This window comes from Chionomys nivalis, chromosome 1, assembly GCF_950005125.1.
Source record: "Chionomys nivalis chromosome 1, mChiNiv1.1, whole genome shotgun sequence".
NCBI lineage: Eukaryota > Metazoa > Chordata > Mammalia > Rodentia > Cricetidae > Chionomys > Chionomys nivalis.
In genome coordinates this window covers 134,778,231-134,787,932 of record NC_080086.1, presented here as the reverse complement: position 1 = coordinate 134,787,932, position 9,702 = coordinate 134,778,231, and positions in this window count along the sequence as shown.

The following is a 9,702-nucleotide window of genomic DNA, read 5'->3' as shown; positions in this document are numbered from 1 at the left end:
TTTGGAAGAAGCCAGCTTCTCCCCTCTGGCTGAGGCTGGACCTGGGACGCAGTGTTCTCTCTCAATCTCAGGTTTGTTTCTGAAGGTCAAGAGATGTGAACAGGGCAGGGACTGGATGGCGGCTTTGGTCACTGAAGGAGATCACAGAGAAACAGCTAAGTGGCTTGGCATCTGTGGCCTGGCCTTGAGTTAACCTGACTCTACCATTAAGTTGGGTAATTATAGCCAGTTACTTAACCTCCAAAAGCCTCAAAAAAAAAAAAAAAAAAAAAAAAAAAAAAAAAAAAACGAAGACAAATATGCCTACCCCAGAAGCTGGTGACAAGAATTCAGGCCAGTCAGGCCAGGGCAGGAATCTGACACGTCGTCAGCCCTCCATGAGCAGATGCTGTGTGCAGGCTGTGAGCTTGAGGGCCACTATCCAGGTGGATGCCATGCCCATGTGTCCCCTCCCAGGGGAGGAATGGACAGGAGGTCATTTGTGGGGAGTGACTGGCAGGGTGCCTGCTCACCGGGAGTGCTCAGCTCCAGCAGTAGCTGGGAAGATTAGCACTATTTTAAGTCTCTCCCCTTAGAAGCCAGGTTGCTGTTTCCACCCGCATGGGCCCCCTCGACAATAGGCGGAGGAGTCTGTATGTCAAGCTTCGCGACCCTGAGGACCTGTGTCTCCTTGGGTCTGGACAGCAACAGGTTTCAGTCTTGGCTCCACAGAACAGAGAAAAACCTGTTTCCCAGCAGGGATTCCACATTCCTTTTGGGTGGAATGCCTTGGCAGCAAACTCCCTGAGGGCTGGAAGTCAGCTCCTCTGCAGACTTCTGAGGGAACTCTACTGGGAGGAACAATTTCTCCTCTTTCCTTGGAAAGCGGCTCCGCTCCCAGGGAAGGCTTTTGTATGGTTATTATCCCGTGTCCTCCTGATGAGACCCTGGCGTGCGGATGAGACTGAGCCTAAGACAACAGAAGAGTTTACTGTGTTGCTTTTGAAGTGGGCAAGAAGGCTGCTTACCTGTGGTGTGCAAAACACAGTGTGCATGTTTACACACTGAGGCGGTGGATTCCTCAAGGTGGTCCCCTAAAACAAGAGCAAATAAACAGAGGTGAACACAAGGGTGCAAGAGATCTGGCAGGAAGGTGGGAATCACAGACCCCTGAGCAGAAAAGCTTTGGTTTGAGAGCAGAGGCCCAAACGGGAAGGAAAGAGACCCAGGGCAGCTAAGTGATCCTCTCCCCTCCCCCAAAGAGGTTGGCCTTGGATAAGGTCAGACTGGACAGAGGATCCCCCTTATATGTAATATACCTTCTGAGCTGCCGCTGTCCACGGGCTAGCCCGTGTAACCTTGCCCTCCTTATCAGAGGCCCTGTCTGGCCATACAAGAAGGCTGGGGAAGAAGGTTGAAGGGCCCATCGAGAAAATGAGCTGCTCGGGTGGTCAGGCTGGAGCAAAGCCTCCCAAGCCTCTCTCTCTATAGTCATTCCTGCCAGATAGGACTTTCTCTCTGAAATCTAAAAGCCAGTTTGAATCACACCAGTGCCGGTTTGTCCCTTGTCCCCTGCCTTCTTAGCTATACCTCACTGTCAGGTTATTTGAACTTTTCCACCCAGCACTCAGTCTTTCGTTGGCTAGCTGACTCCAGTTTTTACCTCCAGCTTCACTCCCCAACTCAGGTCGGTTCCTTTGCGTGTCGCACCCTTGCCCTTGCGGCAGCGTTAAGCTGCCCACTCTTTCAGGTCAGGTTCACATTCTGTTTCCTTCATCAAAGCGTCCCAAATCGACTTACGATCAGCCCCTTGCTGGTCACCCCACCTACCTCTTGAGGTGACCTCTGACTTCCTGCGCTGTGTTGCTGCCGTGTGTCCCTTGTCATAGTTCATCTACCTCTGGCCTTAACTGTCATCAGCCTTCCTAAAGTCCCACCCACAAAATGTCGCTCTTAGAGGGTGGGCTCGCTGCTAGAGCTGCTGGTCACATTCCTTCCTGATTGTGGGCCTCCGGACTCTAAAGCTCAGGTTCCTATCTCCCATCATCCTCTGGGCCTTAGAACCTGCACGCGTAGTTAACATCTCAGATTCGTCATTCTGTAGCTTCCCGAATGCTTGAAGTACTTTTGCATATGTGAACCCAAAAGTGGAATAAAGACTTCCCAGTCTCTGCCTGAGTGCTAATCAAAACCTAGGCTCTCAAATGCTCAAAGCTTGGAGATGGGATCTCTTGGAATTCATCCCTGGTGCTCACCGGGATACTTGAACATGCCTAGTCTCATCTGAGTATGGAGGCTAAACAGAGCTGGACCTGGTCAGCCCTATGGGAGGACCCATCTCCAACTGCCATCTTTCACTGCCTTGCTTTGTCTTCTGGGCTTGACCTTCTGCTCACCCGTCTTTTCCAGGAAACTTCTCTAAATCTCGCCATAGAAAGAGCCTCTTCCCTGACACCCCACCTTGCTTCCCAGCCTAAAAACCAGGCCCTCTCCCTCCCCAGCAGGTCTGCCAGTGAAGACGGAGAGTCACACCTCTCTTTTAGCAACATGCTAGTGCCCACACTGTCCCCTCCTTTGGACTGCTCCTAAGATACTCAACACGACTCCTGAAACTACATGTTTCCAGCTAGAAAGCCCAGAATCTTCCTGAGCATCTCCCTGTCCTTCATGGCTTCATTCTGGTGGAACACCATCAGAATTGCCCTTGCTGGTTCCATCACAATCACCCTCAGCCATTCCTCAAGTTCAGTCTTTTTCTACTGCTTAGAGTCCCCTGAGTGTGGGCCTTCAACTGGGAGATGTCTGAAGAGGCACCGCTTGCCCAGCTCCTCCATCAGTCACCTGCCCAGGAGCATGCCCAGATCTGACAATCATAAGATCTCTACTCAAGGGACTGGGCCATTTTGTGTCCTTAGATTCTATTTCTTTCTCAGAAACTCAAGAGACAATGACTAAGAAGCTACTGAATGACCACCAGACAACCAGAATGGGGTCCCTAGATCCAGCAAGTACCAAAAGCAAGGTATTGGAGGAGAAAGGGACATGGGATCAAGTGCAGATCTGAGTTCACCTTTCTAACTTCCTGTTCCTTGGCCCTGTCTCAAACCGGAAGAGGATTGCCAGGTCTTAAAGAGATAAAGACAGAAATAAGGAAAGATCTAGAAAGAAGATCTGAGGCTGAGCGCTATGACCTCCAAGGAAGCCATCATCCCCAGAAAAGATTCATATCCTGAGAATGAGGAGGAACTGGAGAAATCCCAGGCTGGATGTGTCCAGTAGAATTTAATAGTTACACATCTGGAGACTAAGGGAGTATTGTGACTCAAGCAACTAAGATGGTGATATTTATTCATCTACTTATTTCTTTATCTATTTATTTATATAGTCTCCCGGAGCTGCGCTCAGGAGGAGTAGAGGCAGGAAACAGCTCAGAAGGCTGTTGTCAGAGAGAGAACTGGAAAGGGCAGTCACAGGAACAGAGGCCAAGCCCTACCTGACTTTTGCTGGGCCACGAATCCCACCTTTCCCCTCTAGTTCCTCTGTTTGGTTGTTCCTTGAACCAATATTGACTGAGCTACAGCATACAGAGCCTATGCTGAACACAGGCTCACCTGCTGCGGCCTCCCTTTTCCTCCCTCTCTTCCTTTTTCCATACCTGTCAGCCCTTCTCACCAGCCCCCTGCTTCCCCCACATCTCCCTCTCTGTTACTTTCTCATTAGGAATTCAGCAAGCTAAAGCCAAAAACTCCAGCTCTTCCCTCGTAGGTGAGAGGCACAGTGCAGACAAGGCTCTCCCCTCCCTGAGACCCACCCTTGCACAGTGAGCCCTCAGAGTGCCAAGCAAGCAGCAATAGCACACACCCAGTTCAACCCATGTGATTTAATATAAGTATGTAAACCTCTCTACATAACAAATTAGGTATGTGTTGGGAGGGTACAGCACTCAGGAGGCAAATGCAGGAGCATTGCAGGATCAAGACCCATCTGAAGAGAGGGAGGGGGGAGCATCTCCTCCCAGGTAGACAGTGACCCCACCTCTGAGCCACCAACATTACTTAGGGACCAACAAGGAAAGGGGGACCACTACAGATCTTTATGATTGGAAGGATTTAACCAGGAACACAGGCTGCAGAAGCCACTGGGAAATCAACTAGGAGGTGAGGTGGCCACCCAAAACAGTTAAAAGCAATCCTCTTCCACAGTAACTGGAAGAGAAAGAGCTAGAGGCAGTGATGGACCCAAGACCAAAGTCAGTAGTCCCTGCCAAATGTGGGAGTAGCGGCCAGGCATGTCCTTGCAGGAGTCGGAGTAATGCTCCCAAGGCTGTAAGGCAGGGAAAACACCCACCCCCTGCTTTCCCACGAGCTCTTCTTACTGGTCAAGCCCAGCCTGATGGCACTCTCATAGTGGGGGTAGCCTTCCCAGGGTACTGGGCAAGGGCTGGAACAGGAAGGAGCAGATGAGCCCAGCTGATCTGGCCCTTACCATATGTCCTGGTCCCACTCCAGAAGCTGCCACTATGCTTTGGGCCACAGATTGGAGCACTTTCATCCTGGAGCATATATCCCCAGGACTTCATCCTCCTGCCCGCTTCCAACATTGGCCTCTGGATGCTCACACTGGCTTGTTTGTCTTATGGTCATTCCCTCCCTCTCCTCACCCCTCCTTTCTTCCACCTCCCTCCCAACTTCCTTTCCTACCTCCTTCCTTTCCTTCCTTCTTTCTCCTTAACTTACTTTCTCTTTTCTCCCTTTTCCCTCCCTCCTCTCTCACCTCCCTTTCTCCCTCATTCCTTGCTCTTTCCTACTTCCCTCCCTTCCTTTTCTCTCCCCGCATCTTTGTGTTTCCCATTCGCCCTTCATGTCTAGTTCACTCCCTGTATGTCAGCTCCTGGGCCGAGCTCTGGAAACTTGTCAGAGGAAGAGAAAATCTTGCTACACTCAGAAGGAATTCCTCCAATGACAATCTCCTACAAAGCAACATATGCAGTACAAGCCCACCCGTATGGCTCCCAGAAGTAGGTGGTGGCACAGAGGAAGGTGTGGCCAGTCCTGCCTAGTTGATGTGGGAGAAAAGCTTCCCAGAGGAGCCCATGCTGAAGTTAAATCTTGAAGATTATCTCAAAGATAAGTGAGCAGACAGGGCATCCCTAGCAGAGAGACAATATGCACGAAGACATGGGGACAAAGAGAACTGTAATCAGGAGGGGCAGAGGCCCAGCATCCACACGAAATAGAAAGGCAGGGCTAGTTGCTGAAGGGTTTTTCAGGGTATTTCTTTTGGGAGCTAGCAAAGGGTTTGAAGCAAGATAGGAGTGTTTCAGGGCTTGTAGCTCATTCCTGTAATCCTAGCTACTCAGGAGACTGAGGCAGGTAGATGGAAACCTCAAGCCTTCAGGGCTGACCAAGGCGATTTAACAAGATGCTGTCTCAAATTTAAGAAGAGGGGCTGGAGATGTACTTGGTAGTAAAGTGCTTGACTAGAATGTCCATGCTCTATCTGCAATATTCAAGAGGCAGACACAAAGGACATCTATGAAAGGGTTGCTTGACAACCTACATGTTGAGAACTGCTGATCTGGAGCCTGGAAATCCAACATAGAGGCCCTGGCAGATCAGTGCCCCTTTTAAAGGAACCAGCTTCCTTGTGCATAGAACACCTGTATCCTCATGTGGGGGAAGGGAGAGCCAACTCTCCTGGGCCTCTTTATTCTTATTTCTCCCCAAGTTCCACCTCACAAACTATTATTACCTTGGGGGTTAGGGTCTAACATATGAATCGGGGGGCTGATCATAGCAGGAAGCTCATTAGCAATGAGTGTTAGCAAGGTCACTCTGTCCATCACATAGAGAAGGGACCAGAGGTGTCACCTGAGGATGGAGGGTGGGAGAGAGGCCCACATCCACGAGATGAAGGTGAAATGATCATCCCCCCTGCTTCCTCACAGTCAAGGACTGAGAGAAGAATTTAGGGGAGTGGAGCTAGCAGGGGTGGGGAAGAGAAGGGATGGAAGGAAAGCTAGGGAAAAAAAGCAAACAAACCTTGAGGAAAGTTAAGCTTTTTCCAATAAATCAGTTGTCAGAGGCTGGGGTTGCTAGGCTACAGGAAGGTGGAACAGCCTGCGCTTGCTTGCTAAAAGGAGCTTTGGGGGAGGCCAGTATAATCAGTCAAGTTTTCCCTCCTCCAGGCCCAGATCCCAGAGCCTCACCCTAGACAGGGTGATGGGGGCGGAGAGAGAAATGCTGCTCTAACTCCAGGCCACGCCCACTTGTTCAAATAGTACAGCCCAGGGCAGCATCAGGGAGGTTTGGGGCCTGAGCTTGGATAGAGTACCCTAAGACCAGGCAGCCTATACATCCGTGGGTGTGCAGGGAGCTGGGTGTGCGTCTTGTCTATCATTTACCAAGGCCACACAAGAGGCTGCTGGGCAAAGGATCCTTTTGCTATTTGGGGCAGCAAAATGCATTTAGATCATAGTTCTGTTTTTGTTTTTTTCTTTTTGTTTTTTTAGATCTCTACTGTGCTGGATTTGCCTTGTGTAACCAAAGTAGCTTCCTTTAAAAAAATATATTATGCCAGGCAGTGGTGGTGCATGCATTTAATCCCAGCACTTGAGAGGCAGAGGCAGGTGGAACTCTGTGGGTTTGAGGCTAGCCTGTCTATAGAGTAGACAGCCAGGGCTCTTACACAAAGAAACCCTGTCTCAAAAAAAATGTATATACATATATGTTTTACATATATATGTAATTTACTTTGCAGGGGTGGAAGCATGTATGGACAATGCTGTATATCAGAGGACAACTTTCGGTACTCAGTTCTCTCCTTCTAATGGGGGGTCCTGTGGATTGAACTCGGGTGGTCAGGTTTGGCAGGTGCCTTTACCCACTGAGTCATATTTCCCAGGCTCCTGTTTTGTTTTGTGTTTGATCATTGCTTTTTAGGTAAATTCATATTAATGTTATAAGGAGAGTTACACGATAAGAATTCCTGCCAGGCAGTGGCCTCTAATCAAGGTACTTGGGAGGCAGAGGCAGGTAGATCTCTGAGTTCATGGCCAATCTGGTCTACAGAAGGAGTTCCAGGACAGCCAGGGCTACACAGAGAAATACTATCTCAAAAAACCAAAAAGAAAAGAATGAACGAAGGAAGGAAGGAAGGAAGGAAGGAAGGAAGGAGAGAGAGAGAGAGAGAGAGAGAGAGAGAGAGAGAGAGAGAGAGAGAGAGAGAAAGAAAGAAAGAAAGAAAGAAAGAAAGAAAGAAAGAAAGAAAGAAAGAATGAATCCAGGAATGGTTATTCATTTTGTTTTCCAAGACCATGAATGAGTGAATGGAATACTTTGAATATGATGCCACATGGCCTTCGCTCTCAAGGGTATGTTGGGGCTCAGAACTATCTGGGACCAGTAGCCTCCAGATGTACACATCTTCAACTTTGTCCCTATGGGTGGACAAACACACACAGAGAGAGTCTGGGGTGCTGTATGATACATGGTTGTTACAGAAAGAGCCACCTAAAGGCCATCCACGTCAGGTCTCCTGCCTTCTACCCTGACACGCACTCATTCCTACAAGCTCCACTGAGGCCCCCTGGGCCCAGGGCTCCTGGAGGCAAAAGTGTGGGTTGCTGAAAGAGATGCAAACAGTCTTCGAGGGTCTGCCTCTAAGAAGGAAGGAAAGAGGCGACGACACCAGTGGAACACAAGACGGGTGGTGAGGGTGGTGAGGTCTAGGCTTGAATGAAATGGTGCAGTATAGTGGGTCAAAGGGAACTTCCACACCACCAGCAAGCCTTGTTCTTTTTTGTTTTTCAGTCTTTTTATTGATATTTATTGAGCTCTACATTTTTCTCTGATCCCCTCCCTACATCTCCCCTCCCCCTTCAGCCCTTCCCCAAGGTCCCCATGCTCCCAATTTACTCAGGAGATCTTGTCTTTTTCTACTTTCTACTTCCCATTTAGTTTAGATCTATGTAAGTCTCTCTTAGTGTCCTCATTGTTGTCTAAGTTCTCTAGGATTGTGGTTTGTAGGCTGGTTTTCTTTGCTTTATGTTTAAAAACCACCTATGAGTGAGTACATGTGATAATTGTCTTTCTGGGTCTGGGTTACCTCACCCAAAATAATGTTTTCTAGTTCCATCCATTTTCCTGCAAAATTCATGTTTTTTTTTCTGCTGTGTAGTACTCCATTGTGTAAATGTACCACATTTTCCTTATCCATTCTTCAATCAAGGGGCATTTAGGTTGTTTCCAGGTTCTGGCTAGGACAAACAAAGCTGCTATGAACATAGTTGAGCACAGGTCCTTGTGGCACGATTGAGCATCCTTTGATATATACCCAAAAGTGGTATTACTGGGTCTTGAAGAGGTTGTTTACTAATTTTCTGAGAAATCGCCACACTGACATCCAAAGGGGCTGTACCAGCTTGCATTCCCATCAGCAATGCAGAAGTGTTCCCTTTTGCCCAAACCTCTCCAGCATAAGTTGTCATCAGTGTTTTTGATCTTGGCCATTCTTACAGGTGTAAAATGGAATCTCAGAGTTGTTTTGATTTGCATTTCTCTGATGACTAAGGATGTTGAACTTTTCCGTGTCTTTCAGCCATTTTAGATTCCTCTGTTGAGAGTTCTCTGTTTAGGATTGTACTCCATTTTTTTGTTGGATTGTGTGTTCTTTTGGTGTCCAATTTCTTGAGTTCTTTGTATATTTTGGAGATCAGCCCTCTGTCTGATGTGGGGTTGGTGAAGATCTTTTCCCATTCTGTAGGCTGTCGTTTTGACTTGTTGACCGTGTTCTTTGCTTTACAGAAGCTTTTCAGTTTCAGGAGGTCCAATTTATTAATTGTTTCTCTCAGTGTCTGTGCTTCTGGGGTTATATTTAGGAAGTGGTTCCCTGTGCCAATGTGTTCAAGTGCATTTCCCACTTTCTCTTCTATAAGGTTCATTGTGGCTGGCTTTATGTTGAGGTCTTTGGTCCATTTGGACTTGAGTTTTGTGCATAGTGATAGATATGGATATATTTTCATTCTTCTACATGTTGATATCCAGTTATGCCAGCACCATTTGTTAAATATGTTTTTTTTTTATTTTATTTGTTTCTTTGTCAAAGATCAGGTGTTTGAAGATGTGTAGATTGATATCTGGGTCTTCTATTCGGTTCCACTGGTCCTCCTGTCCGTTCTTATGTCAATACCAGGCTGTTTTCAGTACTGTAGCCCTGAAGTAGAGTTTGAAGTCAGGGATTGTGATGCCTCCAGAAGTTCTTTTATTGCCCAGGATTGTTTTGGCTATCCTGGGTTTTTTGCTTTTCCATATGAAGTTGAGTACCGTTCTTTCGAGGTCTTTGAAGAATTTTGCTGGGATTTTGATGGGCATTGCATTGAATCTGTAGATTGCTTTTGTTAAGATTGCAACAAGTCTTGTTCTTAATATCTACGCAAAGGGATTGAAAGCAGTGTCTCAAAGAGATGTGTGTATATCTATGTTCACAACACCTTTATTAGCAATAGCTAAAATATGGGATCAATCGAGCATCCATCATTGGGTAAATCATGTAAACAGTGACTGTGCTTTTATTTTCCGGCCACCCAGACCCAAATAATCACACAAAAACTACATTAATTACAACACTGCTTCAACAATGACTCAGACATGTTCCTAGCTAGCTCTTACATCTTAAATTAACCCATTTTTATTATTTTATATTTTACCACAAGGCTCGTGGTTT